The 27,408-nt window shown below is 28.3% G+C and overlaps 1 long non-coding RNA gene across 1 annotated transcript in view; it reads left to right on the forward strand.

Annotated features, from left to right (window-relative positions):
• Window positions 1-18,834, forward strand: part of LOC123262399 — a 110,206-nt gene extending 91,372 nt beyond the window's left edge. The window contains exon 3 of the long non-coding RNA XR_006508939.1: window positions 18,784-18,834. This is a non-coding gene — a long non-coding RNA (uncharacterized LOC123262399). The remainder of the gene's footprint in view (window positions 1-18,783) is intronic.
• The last annotated feature ends 8,574 nt before the right edge of the window (window positions 18,835-27,408 follow it).

Below are 27,408 nucleotides of genomic sequence, written 5' to 3' on the forward strand. Positions count from 1 at the left end.
GGCTTCAGCATACTTGCTTAAATAATTAAACTATAGTTAATAAATTATCTGTATTTGAGAAGAATATTTTTAATTTTTTAACACTTTAATTATTGATTTTAAATACTAAAGATCTGGGAAACCAATTATATCAAGGGCTTTTATTATGCTTTTATACTAAAATAATCCTTGTAATTTTTTTATTTTATATTTTTTGTGAAAAAAATTTAGTTCAAAACTATAAACTAATTAAATTACAAACGCAAAAAAAAAAAGCAAATAAACAAAAATAATATTGGGTGTAATATAAAAAATGTTATGACTAAAAAAATGTTTGTGTTAAAAAATTGTACAATAGGAATGTTTGTTTGGACAACGGTTTTTTCAGCCCCGTCCTCTGCTCTTCACCCGGAGCCATAACCCGGCAGACATTATACAGAGTAGTACCGTCGTGGGAAAAGAATACAGAAGCTGCGAGGTAGCAAAAAGCAATTCATTTTATGCGTATATACATAAAGATACACATATATCGATCAAAAATATATTAGTCCCGATATGACAGTGCGGAGTGTTTTTCTATCGGTCCGGGGCGAGTGTTCGCAGTCACCCATCTGGGGTAAAAAAATCATTTCTCTTCTTTTTATCCTTTTTTTTCCAAATCGATTGTTATTATTGTTGATTGAAAGGATTGCATACCTGCGTAAAAAATTTTCTATACCTCGGTACCTGTATCACAACAAAGTACGGGTTGTTCAAATTAATGACCTGCAGACTATTCCAATCCCGTAACCCTAAATTTATTATTTGGAATTAAACTTTAATAAAAGTGTATTGCTCTCTCATTAGACGCTTATTCACTGCTCAATACAATGTTAATTTTGTAATAGTTGAAAGTTGTAATATATAATAATAAAATAAGTATTTTTATCTAATGATTTAAATTAGAGTATGTTACGGAATTAATGGGGAATAATTAAAGTGAGAAATGCGTACGCATGAAAAAAAAAAAATTAATGCGTAATCACGAAGTCATATTTTTTTTTATGACACTTATTGACCCTATTTTATTATTTTTATTATATTGAGCAAAATATTGAAAAATTATAGGAGATCTTGTTTGTAGAAAATTTAATTTTCTACAAAAAAGGTTCTCGTAAATTTTTACGTATTTTTGATCGTTAATACAAAATATGAATTTTAGTAAAAATTCAAAAATGTTTTTTTTTATCACTACTATTATTTTGTTAGGTATTTAATTTAAGTAAGTATGCTGAAGCCATATTACCCTTATTACCCTACTACACCTAAAATATTTAATTTTGTTTTTTTTTTTTACAGTAAAATTGGCCATTTTGTTAGTAATATTTCATATAAAATGTCCTTAAATAATTATTAACATCTAAATTTATCGATAGTTTTATTTTAATTACAAATATCTCTTAACTAAGATTTTAACCCGCGAGTACTTTAATATAAATTAGCCAACTTATTGATTCGATTTTTTAAATTCAAAATTTGTAAGTAATTTTTCGAAAAAATCATTGGAAAAAATTCGATTGATTATTGAGTTGGTTTTTAAATTGAAAATAAAAATTTTAATTAATTTTAGAGTACTGAATTTCAATGATACTAATTTTAGTAAATATCAATTGATTTTTTTCTCCATAATTTTGCTAAGAATTTATTAATATTATCATAAAAAATTTCTTGAATATTGACTTAATTTCCGAAGAAAAAAACTTTTAAATTTCAAACTCTAAATATTATTAATAATTTTAGTAAATAATTATTGACTATTTTATTTATTAATTAATTAATAAATAAATATTAATAAAATAATAAATAATTTTATTTATTAAAAATTTACTTAGTACCCAATTTTTTTTTTTATAATTTTATCTGAATACTAAAATTAAAAATAGTTCAAAAAAGCAAACAAAGAAAGCTCCTTAATTTCCGAAGAAAAAAACTTTTAAATTTCAAACTCTAAATATTAACAATAATTATTAACTCAAAATTTTGCAAAAAACCTTTTTTTTATAGCATTAAATTTTCTATAGAAAAGGTCCTTATGAATTTTTTCATATTATATTTTTAATTTTTTAGACAGAATATTGATTTAAAGAAATAAAAAATAGTTTATTATAATTAATTTGAGTTAATAAAATATATATTAAAAATTAATAAGAAAAAAAATAATAACAAGAATAATGATGATAATAGTGTCGTATTATAGACTATAAGGATGATGCCTTTCCTAAAATGAGAAAATCGGCTTTACTCCAGATGAAACGCGAAAACCAAAATCCGGTTGTAATCCTCACACGTAAAAGGGATGTCATTTTATATTTTATGTATAGATATATATAAACTTAGGTATTTTTTTATCTGTTGAAAAAATCCCGTATGTCACCCTTATATTGACGAGCGCCCCTTGAGGCTCCTCAAGCCGGTGCAGCGTCCCCTTCCTCAGTAACAACACGCTCTCTATTCCCGATTCTCGATTCTCCATCACCCGGGCAAGGGTTAAAGAATCCGCACTCGACTCCACAATGCATTTTAAATCGTGTACACTACGTGAGCATTACATTTCGTGTAAGCGAGACCTAAAAATCTAAAGATCGACATATATCGACATGGATCCCACGGACAGTGACGATTTTCAGCGACCCCGCGACCCGTCTCACGTACGGAAAATAAATAACTATATAAATGACAGCGTACATCCCGGCAAAACAGTCAAAAATATAAAATAGAGGTAGAAAGAATCGAATCGAATAGAATGAAATAAAATAAAAAAAAAGTTGTTGTAGCTGGGCGAACTGTTTTGGGTTCTGTAGCGAGACGTCACCCGACGGGCCAGAGCTTCTGTCTGGATGCACCCGTTCCAATCACCCTTTCTATCCTTCCCGCTGCTTTATTTTCACCTTTTACCTTTTCATTTTTTTTATATTCTCTCTTTCTCTCTGTGTGTCATTTTTACTTTTTTTTTTATTACGGGATGCTTCTGTCGGAAAAAATAAAGTAAAAAATGGGCGCCAGGAGAGCCCACCCGGCCAGAAATTCATTGGATATTTATTGCCATATCGGTTTTGTATCTCGTGTTGCTGTTTATTGTCCTCAATATTTATGTCGACCTCTCTTTGCTTATTTAATTATTTTAGAAATATTTTTTATGGTTCGAAATTCTCAAAATCTTAGACCAAAAATTTCTTGAGAGAATTTTTTAATCAAAAGTTAATAATAAATTGTAAAAAGAATTTTTTTAAGACAATTTCAAGCCATATATGGCCATAATAAGCCAAATATGACTCCAAAAAACCATACAGTTATTATAAGCCATATATCGTCTTATCAAGACATATATGGCCATATTAAGCCATATATGATCACACCAAGTCATACATGGCCATATTAAGTCAAATATGACTCTAAAAAACCATACAGGCTTATAATAAGCCATATATCGTCTTATCAAGACATAAATGGCCATATCAAGCCATATATGGCCAAATTTGACTCTAAAAAACCATGCAGAGAGTTATTATGAGCCATATATCGTCTTATCAAGACATATATGGCAATACAAAGCCATATGTAGCCATATCAAACCATAAATGGTCATATAAAACCATATATAGCTGAATTTGACTAAAAAACCATACATAGAGTTATTATAAGCCATATATCGTCTTACCGAGACATATATGGCAATATTAAGCCATATCAAGCCACATCATTGGCTATACCAAGCCATAAATGGCCATATCAAGCCATATATGACCGCATAAAGTTATATATGGCCATATTAAGTCAAATCTGACTCCAAAAAACCCTACAGACTTATAATAAGCCATATATTTTCTTTTCAAGACATATATGGCTACATTAAGCCTTTTTAAGCCATATATGGCCATATAAAGCCATATGTGACCATATAAAACCATATATTGTTATATTAAGACCTATCAAATCATATATGACCATATTAAAGCCATATAAAGCCATATATAAATATATATGGCAATTTATTTATCTTTTAAATTGACCATATTCCAAAATTTTATGACGGAAATTAAATTTTTAAAAAAATTAAAAAAAAAATTAAATTATTAAGAATATTTAAAAATTTATCGACAAAGAATATTTTTATAAATTTATTCATGCAGAAATAAAATTTTAGGTAAGAAAAGACATAAATAAAAAAAAGGGTTCAAGTATGACCGGAATTTAGCGACTAGTTTTTTTGGCATATGTTCGCTCCGTTTTCAGGTATGATCGTATATTACACGGTTAAATTCTTGACGTGCAATAGCGAGGCACAACAAAATATATCGGACTTGAGTGAGCACGAGTTATGTGGATTTTTTCGTTGGCAAAAAAAAATAAAAGAAATGAAAGAAATTTCCAATTCACATAAAAAATTTAGCAAGTCCTTACTTCAGAAGTAAAAGTACTTTAGCTCGGGTGGTAATTTGGAAAAGTTATATATGTATAAGTATATAAATATATGGATGTACCGGGCAGGTGGGCGTTCCAAAATGAAAAACAGAAAACGGAGAAAAAGAGCGAAAATCAACGAATTTAAATTCAAATTCGATGGGGCTGTTTTTCTCCAGGGACCAAGACGTCAACCCTTGGTCACTTCGAATGCAGTTTTAGGTCTGCCAGACCGTCTTCAATTTTTCAGCGGCTCCGCCTAAGCTCCCGCGGGACCAGCCTACGAGGGCTTCGCTGATATATATTTATTTATAAACATAGATCACCGAATAAATTTACGCTGTTTGGAAAATCGAACAACAAATTTAAACTACGGCATTAACAGTTGAATTTACTTTTTTAGTTTAGACACTTTTTATATTTTACTCCGTGAAAAATATTTTAGTGGGATGTTTTAGTCTAAAAGCATAAAATTAGGAATTTTTTTAAAGCTCGATTAAAAAAAAATAACAAATATTTTTTGATTCTTTTTTTTAACATATATTTTAACGAAAAAAAATTACTGACAAATAAAGGAGGGGGTGAAGAAGAGTAATTTGTTTAATATTAGTCCATTCTTTACCTCAGAAAAAAAAAAAATTTTTACTGTAAATAATTGTGAATATTTAAAAAAAAAAGCTCGATTTTTACTTTTAAGATTTTTTAAAAAATAGTAAACTTGAAATTATGTTTTTATTCTTACAAGAGCTCTAAAAGGATGTATTAAAAAAATTGATATTAAATTTCAAGTAGATCGGTTAATTATAGAACTTGAAATATCATCTATATTATTAAAAGAATAAGTAAAATTTTGTGGCCAGTGTATTTATATGATAAAATGAATTTTTATGGTTAAATTTGGTATCGTTGGAAAAGTCTTGACCTGAAGTTGTGCCTTTTCATGGTTTCATATCATTCTCACCAATATTCAATTTATGCGATGATAAGTATTTAGGCTGCACTCGAAAATGCTCTATCTCTAGATACATAATTAAGAAATGACCCTGTATCTCGTGAACTATTGACATTTTTAAAGATATAAGCTCATCCTGATGTTACACTCATCAAGACCTTTCATTTGGGTACCCACATCAATTTTTCATATATATATATATATATATATATATATATATATATATATATATATAATTTATATATGTAGATATGATAAATATATCAAAAATGCATGTGGGTACTCAAATGAAAGCTCTTGATGAGTGTAACATCGGGATGAGCTTATACCTTTAAAAACATCAATAGTAAAGAAAGTACAGTGCAATTTAACATAATTAAGAAATGACCTTGTATCTTGTGAAATATTGAGATTTTTAAAGATATAAGCTCACCCCGACATTACACTCATCAAGACCTTTCATTTGAGTACCCACATCAATTTTTCATATATTTATATATATTCTATATATGTATATATGAAAAATATATCAAAATACATGTGGGTACTCAAATAAAAGCTCTTGATGAGTGTAACCTCGGGATGAGCTTATATGTTTAAAATATATGTTATATACATGTATATATGAAAAATATATCAAAAAAGCATGTGGGTACTCAAATGAAAGCTCTTGATGAGTGTAACTTCGGGATGAGCTTATATCTTTAAAAACGTCAATAGTAACAAAAGTACAATGCAATTTAACAAAAATCATTATTCAATAAAGCAAAATTTTATTTATTTAGTTCACACTCACAGCAGTCACATAGTGACTGCAAGGTTGCTAGTGTCAATTAATTTTCAAAATTTTGAGTCTAACTTAGTGGCAAAATTTTCCTAAATAATTAAAATTTTAATAAATAATTAATTTTATTTTTTTTTCTAGACTAAAATATCCCTTAAAAAAAAATACAAATTTTCTAACCAACTCAATATATTTACTCTTCAAAAATAAATCGTCCCTTATAAAAACAAAACCCGACATAACATGCGTGAGAAAAAACGCACAAGTTTTTATTGTCATTGATTTTTTTATCTTTTTTGATAAATACCGGTAGGTATATAATGTACATAAAAAAGATATATACGTACACAAATATTCTTTTAACGAGATGCTCTCGGCTATTTCCGCAAGGTACACATAAATTCGCCGGCCGCTTACTCGAGATAACAAGGATAACAAGAGGCATCTTACTTTTTGCATGAGAGCACACATATACATCCTTTGTACACTTTATTATTATTTTGTTCCTCCGTATATTCGTTTCATTATTTTCGCCACTTTTATTGATACATAGACTCCTTAAGTCCTCAATTGTACGGTTATTCAGATAATAATATCAATATCATAGATAAATCACTCCAACAATCTTCGCTTCGTCCAAATTGGCATAATATACTTTTGTTATTATTATTTTTATTTTTTAGGGGTAAGTCTTCATTCTTTCTTAAGAATAGAACCCTAAGGCACGTGGTCGATGTGTCAAAACTAGTTTTACACTTCCGTTTTGGGGCGTTCTGGGTCATACAAGAGGCTTCGCAACCTTCGCGGGTCAAAAACCGGACACGCGACCAAATTCACTGCAATAATTCTTAAAAATTTTTCTATCATTTATTTCAGACAGTAATTTAATTTTTATTGAATTAATTTAAATGATGTTATTAAAAAAAAATTTTTTTCAAGAAAAATTAAAACTTAAAATTTTGACTAAATTATTTGTTTATTTTGTTGACTGTAGAAAATTTTTTAATCACAATTTTTGGAATTTTATTTTTTAAATCGCATCTAGAAACTCTAAAATAATTAAAAAAAATTATTTTGTACTTATAAAATTGTTTTTATTTGTGAAAATTAGCAATTACGAAAAATTGAATTTTTTCTTCAAAAATAAAATGTAGAATATAAATTTTGACCATTTTTTTTAGTTGTAAAAAATTTTATCTTAAAAATTTCTGTCAAATCGAATGAAGAATATTGTATCAGTTTCTAAATCCAGAAAAAAAAGATTCGACTGTAAATGAATAATAGCGCACCGAGCAAGTAACGGGTCCGTCTATTTCAGTTGTTGCGCTCTCGGTACTAAAATATTTCTCGAAAAATGAATGAAGCATAACCTCGACATCCTGTGGGACGTCTTAAAGCTTGAATCGACTTACTGAGACCAAGGTACTAAATAAACCGTGGGTTCATTGAAAATCTCGTCTATGACATAATTGTCTAAAATTCAACCACTAGTACCATATAAATGTCTTAGCAATCAATAAGCCACCGCCCGGGTATTTTAATCCCCCGGAGACAAGACGGCTTTCTTAATATCTAATTCAGCCATTCATCATTTACGTTAATTACTGAAAAACAAAAATAACTTCCCGTATTTATAATTATCAATTAAAGTCATCAACTTTAAATAAAATTAATTTGATTTAAAAGCAAAAAAATCTTTAATTAAAAAAATCATTTTTAACAATTTTATTTTCTTCAATTTTATTAATTTTGATAAAAAAATTATTGAGTCAAGTAAAATTCATTAAAATTTTTTTTATAGGTTCAAGAATTTTTCTTTTGCATTAAATTAATTTATTTTATTCAAAATAATTTTTTTCTGTCAAAAATATTTTAATTTCAAGAAATTCTAGACACAATTTATATTTTTTCAGTGCAATAATGGTAATAACCAAAAAATTTAGCCATTAAAAATATTTCACGCCATTTTTCTCCTCTCCTACATCAAACCCACCCTCATATCACATTGATATAAAAAATAGACCCTGCAATCTGATTGGTCGCCGGACTTAGGGTCGCTCTTTATCACCCTAAAAACGCTGACCAAGCGTATTTTATAAGAACGATTTTTTCCAGCCCTTGTAATTTATTTTTGAAATTATTTCCACGCCATTTTATCATCAATGAAGTACAATAATAATATTCCTTTAAATATAAAGCTTCCATGAATTTTCGATGCAAGCTTTTAATTAATTATTCGCGATTATCGATTACCTATTTTTAATTATTAATCGAAGCACTCAATATTGTAGTTATCTATCGTTCAAGAGATTTATTATCTATTTTAATTTTGTCAAATAAATTTTTAATTCGCGTTTGAATGAACAGTTTAATTTTTAATTTTTAATAATACATTGAGATTTATTTTTGAATTTTTTAGTTTTGTAATTAATAAAAAATTGAATTTATGAAAGAAAAATAAATCTTTAATAAAATGATATTAAGAAGAAAATTTTTGGGACTGAGAAATTTTTTACTTAGTCGAAGTTTTCCAAAATAATATTTTTGGTTAAAATTTTGGTTTTATTTCAAAGAAAATTAATTTTTTTATTGTTGTAAGAATTAAAACTTGTTAAAAAAAATTTTTTTTAATTAAAAAAATTAATATTTTTAATTTTCTAAGTTTTGCACGCCTCATAATGCAAAATGTTTGATTTTAACTTTACTTTGAAAATTTTTAATAATTTAATTATTAATAATTTAATTTTAAATAATTTTAACACATTATTAATTCAAATAATTTTATATTAATATTTTTTCCAACATTTAAAGCAAATTTTCTTCACTTTTACTTAAAAAGAATTCATAAGAATAAATTGTACTTAAAAAAAAAAAAAGTTCGTGATAAATTTCGCACTACAAAAATATTTTATTGAACTTTAAGCTTCAAATTTAGGTTGGAAAAATGTTTAAGTCAGAAGATTAAATAAAAAAATATAAATAATAAAGAAAAAACTTACCTATAAAATCGCGAGAGTAATTTTCCACCGAGATCTTCACAAGAATAAGTTTGAAGGTAGACTGAAAGCGATGAGAACTTTCAAATGTCTAGGAAGGTGTGATAGGACCCGGGATCTTACCTGAGAGCGAATCTGAATCTGGTGGGGGTCCAGGTATGCGACCCGAAAGGGTTTAGACCCCTTGGGCCTGGCCCAATTTATGTGTAGATAAAAAAGGCTCTCACCGAGTAGAGTAGAGTACTTCAGATCGCTAATGAAAAGGCCGGGTCGCTATACCTGGCAGGCCTCTGTCACACGCATTCTTCAATTTGAATACAATATTAAATAATAACTGCCCCACATTGCATCCAGCTACAAAATATTTTATTTTATTAATTTTTTTTAGGAAGAATTCATTTTAGCAAGATGGTATAAAAGTTTCTATCCCTGCCCACGCGATTTAAGTCGAGGGAGATATTTAATTTATAGCAAGAGTGATATGACGCAAAGGGTTGATTTAGTTTTGACTTACCAGATGACGCAATTTTCAATTTCGCAGTTATTGTGACTATTATTATTATTTTGGGCTAAATATTGAAAGTAGGAAAAAATTATGAGACCTTTTTTGTAGAAAATAAAATTCTCTATAAATTTTTTTGATATTTTAAACAGAATTTTGATTTAAAAATTTTTCCAATTAAAATTATTCATAATTTTTTTTTTATAGAAAATTAAAGTTAAAAAAAAAAGTATTAAGTGTGAAATATCTTCAAATAAACCCGACAATTGACTCGACACCTGACATTGAGAATTCCCCTAAATCTAGAAATTTTTTTCGGCAATAAAAAATTTTTTAGATGAAAAAGGGAGATTAGATGTCAGTGAAGTGTACCTGCAATGACCAACCTGCCTCAGTCAGTAGCAATAGTAGCAGTAGTAACACAAGTCAATAGCAGGCTTATTCGATTCACCCCATTGGGGTAGATTACGCGCTTTTCAGAAAATAAAGACGTAGGGAACGAGGGTCGCGACTGATTTTGGGTGAAAAAACTACAAAATAAAACTACTGGAGTACCAACAATCTGAAACAGGATGTTGTGTTATATTGGGGTTAAAATTGCTTTAGAAAACACGTATTACTTATCCTCTTCATTTTACTGTATTTTAGATTTTAGAAAAAATTATAAAGTTGATATGAGCCATGACGAATGATGCGGCATGTAGCGAGTATCTGGAACAAGAATCTTGGATCTTACATTAGATCTCGAGGACCCTCGATCTTGGGTACGCTCGGACGCGTTTAAAATTATCCAAAATCTCCAGGACTGCAGGACTACTTGACTAAAGTTAGAGTCAAAAGTACCCTAATGCTCAGAAAGAGTCCTCGTAACTGATCGCTATCGGCGAGACCATCATTGATATCTATTACTTACGCATTTACAATAGACGCTTTGAATTACAAATCTGTTGGTCGCTTGACTTTTGTCACTTTGCATTCATTTTTCTTTTGTTTAAGAAAAAAATTTAGAATTTTAATTTTTTTTTTTTTAATAAAAAATTTAATATTAATTTTATTGAAAAAATTTCTAATAAGGCCTTATATATCTTGATGTATCAATATATGACTTAAAATATCAATATCGAGCCTTATATAGTCATAAATATCAATATATAATTTTTTAATCAAAGTTAGTTCTAAAAATTCCCATTAGGTGGCGCATAGTCGCTAAATCTTCTCACTACCAGAAAGTTGATTTAAAAATATTTAGTTCTAAAATAAAAAATTTTTTTTTTAGCTTCTTTAAAAAGCTTATACTTAATTATTTCTCAATTTTATTATCTAGTAAGTCAATATATTACTTAAAATATCAATATCAAGCCTTATATGGTCATAAATATCAATATATAATTTTTTAATTAAAGTTAGTTCTAAAAATTTCCACTAGGCGGCGCATAGTCGCTAAATCTCCTCACTACCAGAAAGTTGATTTAAAAATATTTAGTTCTAAATAAAAAAATTTTTTTTTGGGTTCTTTAAGAAGCTTATACTTACTTTTTTTCAATTTAATTATCTAGTAAGTCAATTTCTTATTTAATTAATTATTGAGTTAAAAAAAATTTTTCTAGAAAATATTTAAAAATTATAAATTTGACTAAATAATCTTAAATAAAAATTAGCCTTTAAAAAAAAATTATAAAGGACAAAATAAAAATAGTTAAACGTCCCAAATTTGGTTAAATAATTTGTATAATAAAAATAGAAAATTATTAATCAACCCTTAAATTTTTCATGAAATCCATTAGTCACTCTCGAAAGCCGGGATTAACAATCCTGAAAGCCAAAAAAAGTAACGGAAAAGTAAAAAATGCGTAACTCATAAACCGGATCGATAATTCACCGCATCCCTAATCCTTTTCACAATTTTTTTAACCCATCTGTCGCTCGTGCTCATCCCTTTCGCGGTAAACTCGTGCCTCAATATACATACGCTGTAAAATGTATCTAATACATCCACCGATCGATCGGCTATCCACATATGCATGCGTAAGCACGTGGGGAAGGATTCCGACAGGAAACTAGCGTGAAAACTCGCAGCGATATCCATCTTATTAAATAAATAAATAAAAAGCAACAGTTTAGTGTTTAGCATGCGTAAGCGTAATATCGGAGAAAATGGAACGTAAGGGGTGAAAAAAGATCGGGCCCGGCAATTGTTACTCCTGTACCCGGTACCTGAAAACCCGAGGCCGTCCTGCTTTTTCATACATAAATCTACATGGAGCTGAAGGATAATCCATTAACATAATTTAACATGGAGAGGCTTTGGGTGATATTGTGTTGAAGGATGACGATCTCCCGATGACGCCCGACGCCAGATGCAAAAAAGGTTCGATCCTTTCTGAGCCAGGTAGTCGGGATTAATTCAAATATTTAAAATCAGACCCGCGATATATTTTTGCGTAACGTTCCGCTGTAAAATAGCTACTGCAAGAGCAACCCTTTCGCTATTCACTGGTTTATACCTGGGATCGGTAACTCTAGCCTCATTCTTTGCGAAACCAACCCCTTGACTAAAAATGTCCAAAGGGTTGAAGAATCATTACCGAACTGAGGATCCGATACTGAGTATAGACTCTTTTGAATAAAAAACGAGGGAATCGCGTGAGAAAAAAAGCGCTGGGTTTATTGAGAAGATCGGAAGGGTTGCGATGGATTTTTTAGAGAAAATTTGGACTTCTTAAAGAAAATAGTCGATCATTTTTTACTAAAGTTATTATTACGCCTATTTAGAATTCAAAATTTATCTATTTTTTTCAATTGACAAATTAATATTCAGGTAATTTTTTTAATATCAAAATTTTAATAAATCTTTAGCAAAATTTTGGAGAAAAAATATCAAAATTGTCTTAATTTAAAAATTAATTCAATCGAATTTTTTAAAATATTTTTTTCAATAAATTTCTTACAAAAATTTGAATTTAAAAACTTAGCTTTTAAAAAAGTTTAATTATATTTTTATTCATGAAAAAAGTGACCATTTTCTCTTAAAATGATTTGATATGATGACACAAGTCCAAATTAATAAAAAAAATATAATTTACTCATTTTTGGAGTTAATAAAGGATTTTTTCAAATAAAAAATAATTTATTAATTAAAAATGACTTGACATACATTTATATGACCTTAGAAGGTCAAATATACCTTTGGATAATTTTTTTTCAAAGTTAGTTTTTAAAAATTTCAATAGGTGGCGTATGGTCGCTAAACCCTCTCACTACCAAAGAGTTAAGTTTTCTAAAATTAGTCCTAAAATAATATTAAATTGAATTTTATTAAAAGAAAAATATAATTTACTCATTTTTTGTATTAATAAAGGATTTTTTCAAATAAAAATAATTTATTAATTAAAAATGACTTGACATACATTTATATGACCTTAGAAGGCCAAATATACCTTTGAATAATTTTTTTTCAAAGTTAGTTTTGAAAAAATTCAACAGGTGGCGCATGGTTGCTAAATCTTCTCACTACTAAAGATTAAATTTTCTTAAAATTAGTCCTACAGCAATAATCTTTCTTTTGTCGTTTATTTTTTTAGTTTTACCGGCTACTACATCAATTTTCAATTAATAAAAAATTTTTATTCACGTATAAATTATTAAATTACTTTTCTAATTGTCATCTAAGACTTTTAAAAAATGTCCTTGAAATCTGTTGATTAAATAAGATATTTTTCATTCTATAAAAAAAATCTCTAAGCCTTACTTTAAACTCCTAAAAAATATCCCGTCTAAAATGTTTCAAGATTTAAAAAAAATAACCAACTTGAAAATCCCATTTGCCTATCAGTTAAAAAGTACCCGTACAATGTACCAGGTTATGATTTACGAGACTAAGTGACGGGCCATTCGTCGACCCCCTGGACATCACGCATCGCTCCCTCGGTTCTTATCGCCTTGGAACAGCGGCCATTTGAAAAGCTCAAGCTCACTGCTCCGTTTTCTCGAAACTCAGTCAAAAAATTTCCATGGCATTTTGCGATTTTATTTTAGAAACTAAATTTACAGCGAACACTCGTAAGTGTGTATGTGTAGTAAAGGAGGGATATTTTATGCTTTACTCAAAACCTTGCCATACTTACTTTGTATTTTTATCACAGAGGCAATCTATGGAGCCAAAGTAGCCCGGGATAAACTGGTCATATGTATTCTTATGGACCGCCCTTTTTATGGCGCTCAATTTATTTTGAAATCGAACGTAATGGTGGTCTGTTTACGCCTCTACGAGTCTTTCGATTTTCCGAGCCCCATTCTGGACTTTTTTATGTACATACATTTAAAATATACACGCATATATTTCTTTTTTTCCGTAAACTCTTAAATTTTTAAAATTCACGAAATATTAAAATTGCAACATTTCAACAGCTCATACAAAAATTTTTTCTTCATTTCGAATTCGCGGTGTAACCAAAAATATTGTTATTTATACGGAGTTTCCCTTAAAAAAAAAAAAAAAATTAATAAATAAAAAGACGTAAGAGTTGCCCATGCGCGACATGAAAACCCGAGCGCTGGTCTTAAGCTTTCCCTCTGCTCGCATTTTACTTTATTTTTATGCTTTTTACTCTTTGCTCTGTACAGTAGTACTTTTACTTTTACTCTTTCTTATTTTTATTTTTTTTTTATGTGCATTACATGTTTGGATATATAGAGTTGTAAGTATAGTAGATAATTCGCTGGAGCATGATCCGAGGGATAAGAATGAATTTCAAGTTTTTTATTTTTTCTTATACGTAATCCTCGACGATTTAAACATGTATTACATATTTTATTTATTTTTTAAATATTTTTGACAATATCGATCATTTTTTTTTTTTTCCTTAATTAATATTCTGACTAAAATATCAAAAATATTAAAAAATTTATAATTTATATTCAAAATATTACCCAAAATAACAATAATAATAATAAACTAGCAACTATAGATAAATAAAATTTTGCTTCATTAAATAATGAATGTTGTTAAATTGCTCTGTACTTTCTTAAATATTGACAATTTTAAAGATATAAACTCATCCCAATGTTACACTCATCAAGAGCTTTCATTTGAGTACCCACATGCATTTTTTATATATTTTTCATATATAATATATATAAATATATAAAAAATTGATGTGAGTACTCAAATGAAAGGTCTCGATGAGTGTAATATCAGGATGAGCTTATATCTTAAAAAATGTCAATATTTCACAAGATACAAGGTCATTTATTAATTATGTTAAATTGCACTATACTTTTATAATTATTGACGTTTTTAAAGATATAAGTTCATCCCGATGTTATATTCATCAAGAGCTTTCATTTGAGTACCCACTTGCATTTTTGTTATATTTTTCATAAATACATATATATAAATATATAAAATATATGAGAAATTGATGTGGGTACTCAAATGAAAGGTCTCGATGAGTGTAACATCGGGATGAGCTTATACCTTCAAAAATTTCAATATTTTACAAGATACAAGGTCATTTCTTAATTACGTTAAATTGCACTATACTTTTATAATTATTGACGTTTTTAAAGATATAAGCTCATCCCGATGTTATACTTATCAAGAGCTTTCATTTGAGTACCCACATGATATTTTTTATATATTTCACATATATGGTATTGGTGAAATATATATAGTATATAAAATATATGAAAAATTGATGTGGGTACTCAAATGAAAGGTCTCGATGAGTGTAACATCGGGATAAGCTTATATCTTCAAAAATGTCAATAGTTCACGAGATACAGGGTCATTTCTTAATTATGTATCTAGAGATAGAGTATTTTCGAATGCAACCTAAATACTTATCATCATAAATTGACTATTGGTGAGAATGATATAAAATCTTGAAAAAGCACAAATTCAAATCAAGACCATTGCAATACCCTGGCTACAAAATTTTTCTTATTCTTTTAATAATATAGATTAAAAAATAAGATTATTTATAATGTAAAAAATTTTTAGCATGTCATAATAAATATAAAAAAGAATTTTCGTCTCACCAATTTCTCATCGTGCTCCTTGAAGCGGATGCGGCTATCTCAACCCCCAGATACACCTCATGCCAATCGATCGTTATAAAGCTTCTCCTTAGCTCATACCTATCACTTGCCATTCTATACTACGGAAGATATTCTATCGATGTAGAAAATATAACGCATGCAAAAATTAAAAAAGAGAAAATGAATGTTGAGATTCGGAGATATGTCACATGTGTAATGGTTTAATCATGTGACGCGATTGCTAAAAAAGGCGGGAGGACTCTTCAGGATTGAGGAGATTGCCAGGCACAAAGAATTTTATTTCACCGTCTAGTCGGCGAGTCCCGGTCCAATATTGTATGAGATTCGAAGTTGAGCTACAAGGGATATTTTTATATAGTCGAGTAGGCTTATGTACTCTCTTTGATTCCCTTCCTAGGATGTAAGATGTAGGATATGTCGAGAGCTGACTGAGGAACTTAGGGAACGCGACGAGTCATCTTCGGTAGCCACGCGATCGAAAAATGATACGCGAAAAAGTTTCTGAGTTTGGGGGAGCGTAAAAAAGCGCGTGATCCGTTCGATGCTGATATAAATCGAATCTTTCATACTAGAGGCTTCTTTTTGAATCATACATATTACATATTGTGTATATTTATAACCAATACTTTACTTTTTTTCATATAAAATGTCAAAAATTCAGAAAATGCAAAATTTGATGATTTAATGAAATATTTTATAGTCTGAAAAATTAATGGATCGTTAAATTTGTATGTAAAATCTTCCTCAATAAATTTTTATAATGGTATGCTTGAAAAAAAAAAATTTTATTACGCTGTAAAATGTGTAAAAATAATTCGGGGTGATAAAATCAGGAATAAGTCAAAAAATTTATGTTATAAAAATTTTTTTTTTCAATTCATCTCTTCTTTTCAGGTTATTTTTTAATTTATATTATTAAAAGGATAAGAAAAATTTTGTCATTGCAAAGATCTTGACTTGAATTTGTGCCTTTTCAAGGTTTTTTATCATTCTCAACAATAGTCCATTTTTGATGATAAGTATTTAAGCTGCATTCGAAAATGCTCTATCTCTACAAACATAATTAAGAAATGACCTTGTATCTTGTGAAATATTGACATTTTTCAAGATATAAGCTCATCCCGATGTTACACTCATCAAGACCTTTCATTTGAGTACCCACATCAATTTTTCATATATTTTATATATTTGTATATTTCACAAATACCATAAATATAAAATATATAAAAAATGCCGTGTGGGAACTCAAATAAAAGGTCTCAATGAGTGTAACATGGAAATTAGCTTATATCTTAAAAAATGTCAATAATTAAGAAATGACCCTGTATCTTGTGAATGATTGTCATTTATAAAGATATAAGCTCACTCCGACATTACATTCATCGAGACCTTTCATTTGAATACCCACATCAATTTTTCATATATTTATATATATTATATATATGTATATATGAAAAATATATCAAAAATTCATGTGGGTACTTAAATGAAAGCTCTTGATGAGCGTAACCTCAGGATGAGCTTATATCTTCAAAAAATATATTATATATATGTATATATGAAAAATATATCAAAAACGCATGTGGGTACTCAAATGAAAGCTCTTGACGAGTGTAACATCGGGATGAGCTTATATCTTTAAAAATGTCAGTATTTAAGAAAGTACAGTGTAATTTAACAAAATTCACTATTTAATAAAGCAAAATTTTATTTATTTATAATTCATAAGTTACGGCAGTCTCATAGTGACTGCAAAGTTGCTAGTTTTTATTATTATTTTAGCTAAAAAATTTAAAAATACTTTTTTATTATATTTAAAATTTTTTTAACTATTAAAAAAATTGAACACTATAAAAATAAAAATAATAAAACTTTTATTTATCAAACAACGTACATAATATATAATAATAAAATTGTAGAGGGGATACATACCTGGTTTGACAACTAGTACCTTAAAAATCAACCCCTGTTAAAAAAGTGTCAAGCGCAGTTTCAAAGTAGACTTAACACCGCACGCATCTCTTAAATAATTACTCGGTAAAATCAACAATTCACAAGTACAGTCTTTAGTGTTTACCAAATAAATATTTATCCTCTCTAAAAAAGTAAAAATAAAGAAAGCAGTGGATCTCACTCAGCATCTTGTATTTATTCTCGAGTCAAAAAAGTGTTATCGATTCCCTTTGATATATTACCCCGTCGTCCACCCTGGCAATGTCGTCGTCGTTGTGATGGTGGACCGAAATATGTTTTTTATGTGTTTTTCCTTTCCCCGCGACTTGTGTTCTGTCCAAATGGTATTCTAACGCTGGCAACTTGTGGCCTCTTTTACATTATACGCCGTACAACTTTAAAATAAAATAAAACTTGGATAGAACAGACGCACCCTCGGTGTCCGTTATTCACATAAATGTTAGCATTCTTGTACAATATGACGTTCTGGAGCTTTTTATTTTCAAATATTTTACAAGCTCTTTAAACAAAAAAAAATATTTTATTTTTTTTAATTATGTTAACAAAAATTTATAAAGAAAATTTTAATTTTTTAAAAAACATTAAATACTTTTAATTAATAATTTATAAAAAAAATTTTATATTTATTTTTTTATTCTTAAAACAACATAAAATAATTTCAATTAATTATTTAAAAAAAAAATTATATTTATCAATTTTAATTAATAATTTAAAGAAAAAAATTTTTTTAATAAAAAAAAAAAGAGGAAAGTATAAAAAAAAATTTCACCGGATACCGTAAAGCATTGTAATTTTCCAAGTGAATGAAAACATATGAAAATCTGGGAGGCAAACGACAAGCATTTTAGGGCGCCAAGTCAGGGCTAATAAAAGTCTCTCTTCTCCCTCATTCTACTTCTTCTTCTTCTGACTTTTCTCATTTTTCTACATTCTTTGTTTTATTTTATTAGTAAACATCCTATTTTATTTTATTTGTACTTATAATTTTCTTCAAATCAAAAATTTAAAAAAATTTTACATATTTTTCTGGGCGTAAAATTTACCATAAATTTTTCTTAATAAAAAAGGTCGAGTTTTAAAAATATTTTTGTTCCAGGTTTGCGTGCTGGAGATAAAATAGGCGGGTGAGCATCAGGTATTTATGAAATAGTAAAAAATAGATGATATTGAGAATAAAATAAAATGTTAATGTCGATTGGTGCCTCCGATGATCCGCTCGTAAAAGACCCGATCGTATAAGGGTTGATTTCGGTCTGTTAGGATGCGCACAGTGCCCTGCTTCTTTGCATACTTTAAATAAAAGGAAATGTCGAGTCGTGACGTCGACTGAATATACCCGGAGGAATATTCTAAATATGTATAGGGTGTATTACAAAAATCTACAAACTTTTTTATTTTTGAATTTTAAAATTTCTTCAAAAAAATTACAATATTTAAAATTTTCTATTAAAAAAAAAATTTCTAAGCCGAGTTTTTTTAACAAGTAATAAAAAATATCAAAAAACTGAAAAATAAAATTTTAAAAAATTGTTTAATTAATTTTTAGTAAATAAAAAGCCGGATAAATTTTTTCGGGGATTTAATACAAAGATTTAATAAAAAAATTTATTACAAAAATTTAATGCATAAAAAATGACCGAGGAACAAAAAAAAATAACTAATTATTAAATTTAAATAAGATTGTTTAATGAATTTTTTATTAATAAAAAGCCGGATAAATTTTTTGGAGATTTAATACAAAGTTTTAATAAAAAAATTAATTACAAAAGTTTAATACATAAAAAATGACCAAGGAACAAAAAAAAATAACTAATTAATAAATTTAAATAAAATTTTTAAAAATCGTTTAATGAATTTTTTGTAAATAAAAAGCCGAATAAATTTTTTAGGATTTTAATACAAAGATTTAATAAAAAAGTTGATTACAAAGATTTAATAAAAAAATTCAATACAAAATAAATGACCGAGGAATAAAAAAAATAACTAATTAAATTTAAATAAATACTAAAAAAAATTCAGCTAATAATATTGAATAATTTGAGAATCAATTTTAAAGAATTGATTAAAAAAAAAAAATAGAAATAAAATTATAAAAATCAAGTGAAACAGAATAAAAGAAGTGAGTTAAATCCCGAACAAAGGAGTTATCTATAAAAAAGCTGAGGTTATTTACGTAGGACAAGATCTTGGGCGGTGGGTGTCGGGCGGTGGATACACTGAGACTAGAAAGGCCTGCGGAGGTTATTTACATGTGGTAAGTCTCCTACGAGACGAAATCCCGGACTGCGCTCACAACCCTGATAATTCTTCCTTTGATCCAGCTCCGTAGAGCCCAAAGTCCCTCGGGTTCCCTCCTTGTCCTCCGCGATAAGCTCGCCGTACCAGAGAGTAGGCAGCTGGAGACCCGAGATCTTCCGAGTCGAAAAACATTTAGAATCTCATCTTAATGTCCGCTGTAAATATTTTTTAGAATTTTTTGACAACAGATTGAGTCCGACTAAAAATTGGTTTGATTAAATTGAGAAATTTCGAGCCGAGATTTTGATTTTAATTTTGATTTCTATAGAGCGGAGTTAGAATTCCGAGGAACGGAAGGGATTCAATCATTTATGTGGATTGTGGATTGTGAATTGTAGATGAAGTTGAGGCGAAACTAGTCTGGAGCCTGGATCTGGAGGGACAGTTGGATCTCGGCAAGTGCTAGTGAGGCTGGAGGGTGGGAGGGTCTGCGGGCTGCTGGATAGTGGGTAGTTATAAGAACCTTTTGGTAACACCACGGATGAGACAGTAGACCGGGATCTGGAGAGGGACAGCCAGTAACGTCAGCAAACTCTTCGTGTTATATGTTGGGATATCCGATCGAATTCGGCAAACTTTAAGGTGTCCTTAAGTTCGGACTAGCTGCGAGCGAATTTTGGCTAAGTTTCAAGTTTCTGTCTGCTTTAGCGTCACTTTCAATAATATCAACTAGAGAAGAAATTTTAGTTTTTTATTAATATGTGAGAGAATAAAAAGTAAATTATTATAATTATTAATTTTTATTTATTTTATAAAAAAAAAATTTCCAGCAGGCTGAAAAGGACTTTAGTTTATTTATAGAAAAATTCTTTATTAAAAATACAAAATTATTATTCGTTTAAAAATTTAAAAATGTGCATATAGAAATTTTAAAATTAATATAACATTTTTAGTTTGATGAAAAAAATTTTTACTATTTTAAAAAAATTGTATCAATATTTTTTTATAATTTCTTCAAGTAGAATTTTTAGTTTTTTATTAATATGTGAGAGAATAAAATGTGAATTGTTATAATTATTAATTTTTATGTATTTTATAAAACATTTGTTAATCAAGCCGTATAAAAAGAATTTTAGTTTATTTATAAAAAAATTCTAGAATGAATTCTTTATTTAAAATAAAAAATTATTTATAAATATTTAGAAATTTTTAAATTAGTATAAAATTTTAGATACTTTTAAAAAATTACAGTATTTTTTTATAAATTCTCTCTATAATTCGTTTGTTTAAAAATTCTAAAAATTGTCATATAAAATTTAAATAATTGATTTTATTTAATTAAACGTAGAAATGTTAATAATTTATTAATTTTAATTTTTTACCTCAAAATAATCTTTAGAAAAATTTATTCCACTATTCTAAAGTCAAATTTTTAAAAAATATAATCAATATTTTCAAATTTAAACTTGAGATAAATTTTTAAAAATATTTATCCGTAATTTTGCATATTAAACATGTTTCAGCTGGTTAAAATTTATTTTAGATTAAAAATACTCTTAAAAGTAATAAATAAAAATTTATTTTACTGCATAAATTCCATACAAATTTTTTTACGAGACAATAAAAATTTTTAAAATATCAAACATTCAAAATTTGACCCAAAAAAATTTTTCTTTCGATAAATAACAATTTATTACAACTCTTAAATTTTAAACAAATTCTCTCAACTATTAAATTTTAATTTGCAAGAGAAAAATAATTATTTAAAGCCATCAGAGTCAAAACATAAAATATTAAATTTAGCGACTGATATTGAAGAGATTCAATAAAATTTACATTAATCGAGAGCAATAAATAAATCAATGGAGTTCATTGATTATATTAAGCCATTGTTAGCTGGTACGTTAACCTGGCTTGAAAATAATTGATCGAATTGAAATTCTGGATAGGAGGTTACGTTAAAAATTAACTTCTCCGGAATTTCAGAACCGAAACTTGGAATTAAAAAATTAGCGACTGTCAATCAAACAAAGCGGAGAGATCGATAGAAAGTAGCGTTCCACTTTAGAATTGATATCATTTGATGTGAAATGATACACAACGAGATCGGGATAGAAAGTCGCCGGAGGGAGCCAATGGGGAGCTGGTCAGCGGCTCGGAGGGTGGGGAAAGCCGGCAGACCATTGGTCAGCGCGACACCCGGGATCGCCGGAGTATTGAGCGAGCTAGCCGGTCGAGGGTCGAAAAAACCGCCCCGAACTGACCTCAAACGTCCTACCCTCGTCTTGCAACACAACTAACCCCTGGTTGAGCCCCTGCCTCCCCCGGGCGCTACTCGGGTTGGCAACTCAGTCGTGCGACGAGGGAGACTCACCCTCTTTCTCTGCCCAGTCTTGTTTGCTAGTCCCGGGATTACTTTGAATATTCTCAAATGCTGCTTCAGCCTTATTTTTTTTTTCCTCTTCTTTTTATCGCTCTTAAGTTTTACCTTTCTGTCAAAGTCATTTTTTTAATTAATTTATCGAGTTTTTTGTTAAAATTTGTTTTTTTAGGTGGAAAAATTTTCTATTGAGACGAATGTTTAAAGAAAAAATATAATTTAGGTTTTTTTTTTGCTTAAATTTTAATTTAATAATGTATTAACAAAATGTTTATTAAAAATTAAGAATTATTAATTAAAAATAATATTAAAAATTTTCTGAGAGGCTGCCAATGGCCTGGTCGGCTCGGTGCTCGCTTTTCGAAAGAGTGGGACCCGGGTTCGATCCCAGCACGCACCAATATTTTTCAGTGATTATAATTAAAATATGTGCGTTACGTTACGTTGCCAGACTCTGGAAGTAGCAGAGATAGCCGGGCGGCACACGTCTGACTTGGGCGATCACACATTTAAGCAACAACTTGAATGGGTGACCACTTTAGTCAGCATTGGCTAGCGCGAGGGATCTCTGCACACTAGGAGAGGGGCCTAACGCTCCAGTGGTCAATAAAGAAGAGTTTCTTATCAATCACTGTAGACTTAGCCCAGCTCCGACTGTATTATCATGGGTTTTCTCTGTAGTTTCCCCATGATTCTGTTCCAACAGCCTGAGAAGGTGAGGTTCAGGGTGAATACGGTACAGAAAGCACAAGTCGGTCCACAGCCGCAAAAATTAAAAGTAGAAATGAAGTGTCGGGTGGGACTTGCTGAGGTCCAATATGAGAAATAGAAAAAGCGTAGAGCTAGGAGAAAAAGAGGAATCAGCCTTGTAAAAACCGAGAGGTGTACAAGTAAAGCATAATAATAATGATATTAAAATTTTTTGTCAAATAAAAATTAAAAATTCTCTATTTGTAGATATATAATTAAGAAATGACCTTGTATCTTGTGAACTATTGAAATTTTTTAAGATATAAGCTCATCTTGATGTTACACTCACCAAGACCTTTCATTTGAGTACCCACATCAATTTTTCATATATTTATATATATTATATGTATGGATGAAAAATATATCAAAATGCATGTGGGTACTCATATGAAAGCTCTTGATGAGTGCGACATCGAGATGAGCTTATATCTTTAAAAACGTCAATAATTAAGAAAGTACACTGCAATTTAACATAATTAAGAAATTACCTTGTATCTCGCGAACTATTGACATTTTTTAAGTTATAAGCTCATCTTGATGTTACACTCATCAAGACCTTTCATTTGAGTACCCACATCAATTTTTCATATATTTATGTATATTATATATATGTATATATGAAAAATATATCAAAATGCATGTGGGTACTCATATGATGGCTCTTGGTGAGTGCAACATCGGGATGAGCTTATATCTTTAAAAACATCAATAGATAAGCAAGTACAGTGCAATTTGACAAAAACTTAAGAAATGACCTTGTATATCGCGAACTATCGAAATTTTTGAAGATATAAGCTCATCTCGATGTTACACTCATCAAGACCTTTTATTTGAGTACCCACATCAATATTTCATATATTTTATATATTTATATATTTCACAAATACCATATATATAAAATATATCAAAATTGCCATGAGGGTAATTAAATGAAAGGTCTCGATGAGTGTAACTTCAAGATGAGCTTATATCTTTAAAATATATATATGTATATATGAAAAATATATCAAAATTGCATGTGGATACTCAAATGAAAGCTCTTGATGAGTGTAACATCGGAATGAGCTTATATCTTTAAAAACGTCAATATTTAAGAAAGTACAGTGCAATTTAACAACAATCGTTATTTAATAAAGCAAAATTTTATTTATTTACAGTTCAGAAGTCAAAGCAGTCACATAGTGACTAGTAAATATTAATTGATAAAAAATTATTAAAAAAACTAACAATAAAATTTGATAATATAAAAATATAAATCCAATAAAATTATTCATAAATATAAATTTTGAATTAATGGAACTTTTATCGAAGACGTACGGTTTAATTAATATTCTGAAATTCTATATATTTCATGAAATAAAATTATAGTACTATAAAAAAATTAAGACAAGAAAAACCAAAAATGACTGAAAATTTACAAGAAGTAAATAACCTAATTACAATAAAGTATTAACCAAATTAAGTTGGGATTGCGATTGAAAGAGGGAGTGAAGTAGGAAGTGGAAAGTGGAATGTGTATCTGTACTCAGCGTATTTATCCAAATGTATGTATGTAGATATACATTACCAAGTAAGTGACAACGGTGGAGCCAGGAATAACTTTCTGAATAGGTGATCACGTAAAATGTGATTTAGCAATTCACAGTACCCAGTACCCCTTCTTGGGTGGTTCCACTCGTTCCACTAACCCTTCCCCTCCCCGTTCCTCTTTCCAGTTTCGATCTTGGAGTTCAAATTGAGTATAGTTCAAGTCTTACTCAAGAGAGAGCTAGGAACCGCCACTACTAATCCAATTCCCGTGATCCCAAAACGTCCTTAGGATGTGAGGATGAAGGTGTTGGATGAAAGATTAGTTAAATCACCTAGAGGCGATGCTTCACTATCCACCTTCTTCTCCTTCCCCTCTTTCCGCCACACACTCTGCATTCTTCCTACTACTAGTAACTGCTATTACTATACCCTGTCATACAATTTAATTTATACATTTATTACAATTATAATTTATAACTTATCAAAACTCAGCAATCAAATAAAATCAATCCCAATATGGCTTAAATCGATCCCAAATTCATTTTTAATTTCGATATATTTTTTAAATATGTTCGTTGATTATTATATTAAATTAAAAAAAAAATTAACAGATAAATTCTTTGAAAAAGACAAAAAAAAATATTATTTTAAGACTAATTTTTAAAAAATCAACTCTTTGGTAGTAAGAAGATTTAGTGACCATGCGCCATCTGTTGGATTTTTTAAAAACTAACTTTGATAAAAATTTATTTATATACAAATCTGACCTTATAAAGTCATATAAATGCATGTCAAGTTATTTTTAATTAATAAATTATTTTTATTTTAAAAAATCCTTTATTAATACAAAAAATAAGTAAATTAATTTTTTTATTTAATAAAATTCAATTTAATATTTTTTTAGGACATTTTAAAAAACTTAACTATTTGGTAGTGAGACGATTTAGCGACCATGCGCCACTTATTGAAAATTTTAAAAACTAACTTTGATAAAAATTTATTTAACTTAAAGGTATATTTGACCTTATAAGGTCATATAAATGTATGTCAAGTCATTTTTAATTAGTAAATTATGTTTTATTGAAGAAAATTTTTCTTTAATACAATAAATGAGTAAATTATATTTTTTATTTAATAAAATTCAATTTAAAATTATTTTATGACTAATTTTTAAAAAATCAACTCTTTGGTAGTAAGAAGATTTAGTGACCATGCGCCATCTGTTGGATTTTTTAAAAACTAACTTTGATAAAAATTTATTTATATACAAATCTGACCTTATAAAGTCATATAAATGTATGCCAAGTCATTTTTAGTCAATAAATTATTTTTTACTTGAAAAAATCCTATATTAATACAAAAATTTAGTAATTTATATTTTTTTTTAATAAAATTCAATTTTATATTATTTTAAAAAGCTCAACTCTTTGGTAATGAGAGAATTTAACTACCATGCGCCACCTATTGACAATTTTCAGAACTAACTTTGATAAAAAAATTATTTATGGACAAATCTGATCTTATAAAGTTATATAAATGCATGTCAAGTAGTTTTTAATAAATAAATTATTTTTTATTTGAAAAAATCCTATATTAATACAAAAAATAAGTAAATTATATTTTTTATTTAATAAAATTCAATTTAATATTTTTTTTTAGGTTTTTAAAAAAATTTTTTTACGAGGTTCGTTTCTTGATAAGCCAATTAGACCGAAAAATTTCTTGGTTTTATTATAAAGGAAGCAACCAATGACGATGCCGAGTCATAACAACGGAATTGGAGCTTTCGGTAAAGACATACGTGCTATTGCTCTTTGACGTAGCATATAACGAGCTTCATATATCTATATGTACATATGAAAGCGCAATAGTGGCCAGAGTCCTCGACGGAAAGGGATAGGAGCTGAAGACTGGTGAGCTTTCGCGTATTTGTTTTACTGCTGGCTGCTGGCATTGGTTGGGAACGTGCTCGGAATTCTTAAAATTATACCAGGCTGTTCTTGTTACTAGCTTCCAGCAGCACTAACCCGCAAACCATCCACCCTCCCATTGTTTCGACGTATCCATATAACCGCAGTCTTCCAGTAGCCATATTTATGTTTTATGTACCACTCAAATGGGTTTTATTTGTGCCGCGACCTTTCGAATACTTTTAAAACAGCGAGCTCCTAATGGTCGATACTAAAATTTAACCTTAATGACTCCATTGGAGAGTTTATTTTTATTTTATTTTTCAGGACTGTCAGTTTGAATTTTTTTTGGTTTACAAACTATAAAGAATTTTATATACAAATTTTCAGAGTAAAATAAATTTTAATTAACTAAAAAAAGTTTCAAATGTAAAATTTAAAAAATTTAACTTTGTAAATATTAAATTTATTTTTCAAAAATTTAATTTTAAAACATTGATCTAAATTTTTATATAGATTATTTTATTTTAAAGTTTTCTTAATAAATTTTGAGGTCAAAATTTAAAAATAATAAATTATTAACATTACTACAATTAATTAAATAAAATTAAATTTTATATGAAAATTTTTAGAATTTTAAAACAAATAAATTATTATAGATAATTTATTAAAAAATGTGACTTGAAGAAATTAAAAAAAAATATTGATGCAATTTTTTTTTAATTATTTAAAAATGATATTAAATTTAGGTATCACTTGACAATTTTTTTAATAAATTTGCTCCAAAAAATCATTTTAAAAAAATTGCATTTTTAGTCTTTTAAAATTTCTAAATGTCAATTTTTTTTATTTTTTTTTTTTTGTCACAATTTATTTGCTAGAAAAACTCTTAAAATTATCAACTATTTGCTAA

This window comes from Cotesia glomerata, linkage group LG4, assembly GCF_020080835.1.
Source record: "Cotesia glomerata isolate CgM1 linkage group LG4, MPM_Cglom_v2.3, whole genome shotgun sequence".
Taxonomy (NCBI): Eukaryota; Metazoa; Arthropoda; class Insecta; order Hymenoptera; family Braconidae; genus Cotesia; species Cotesia glomerata.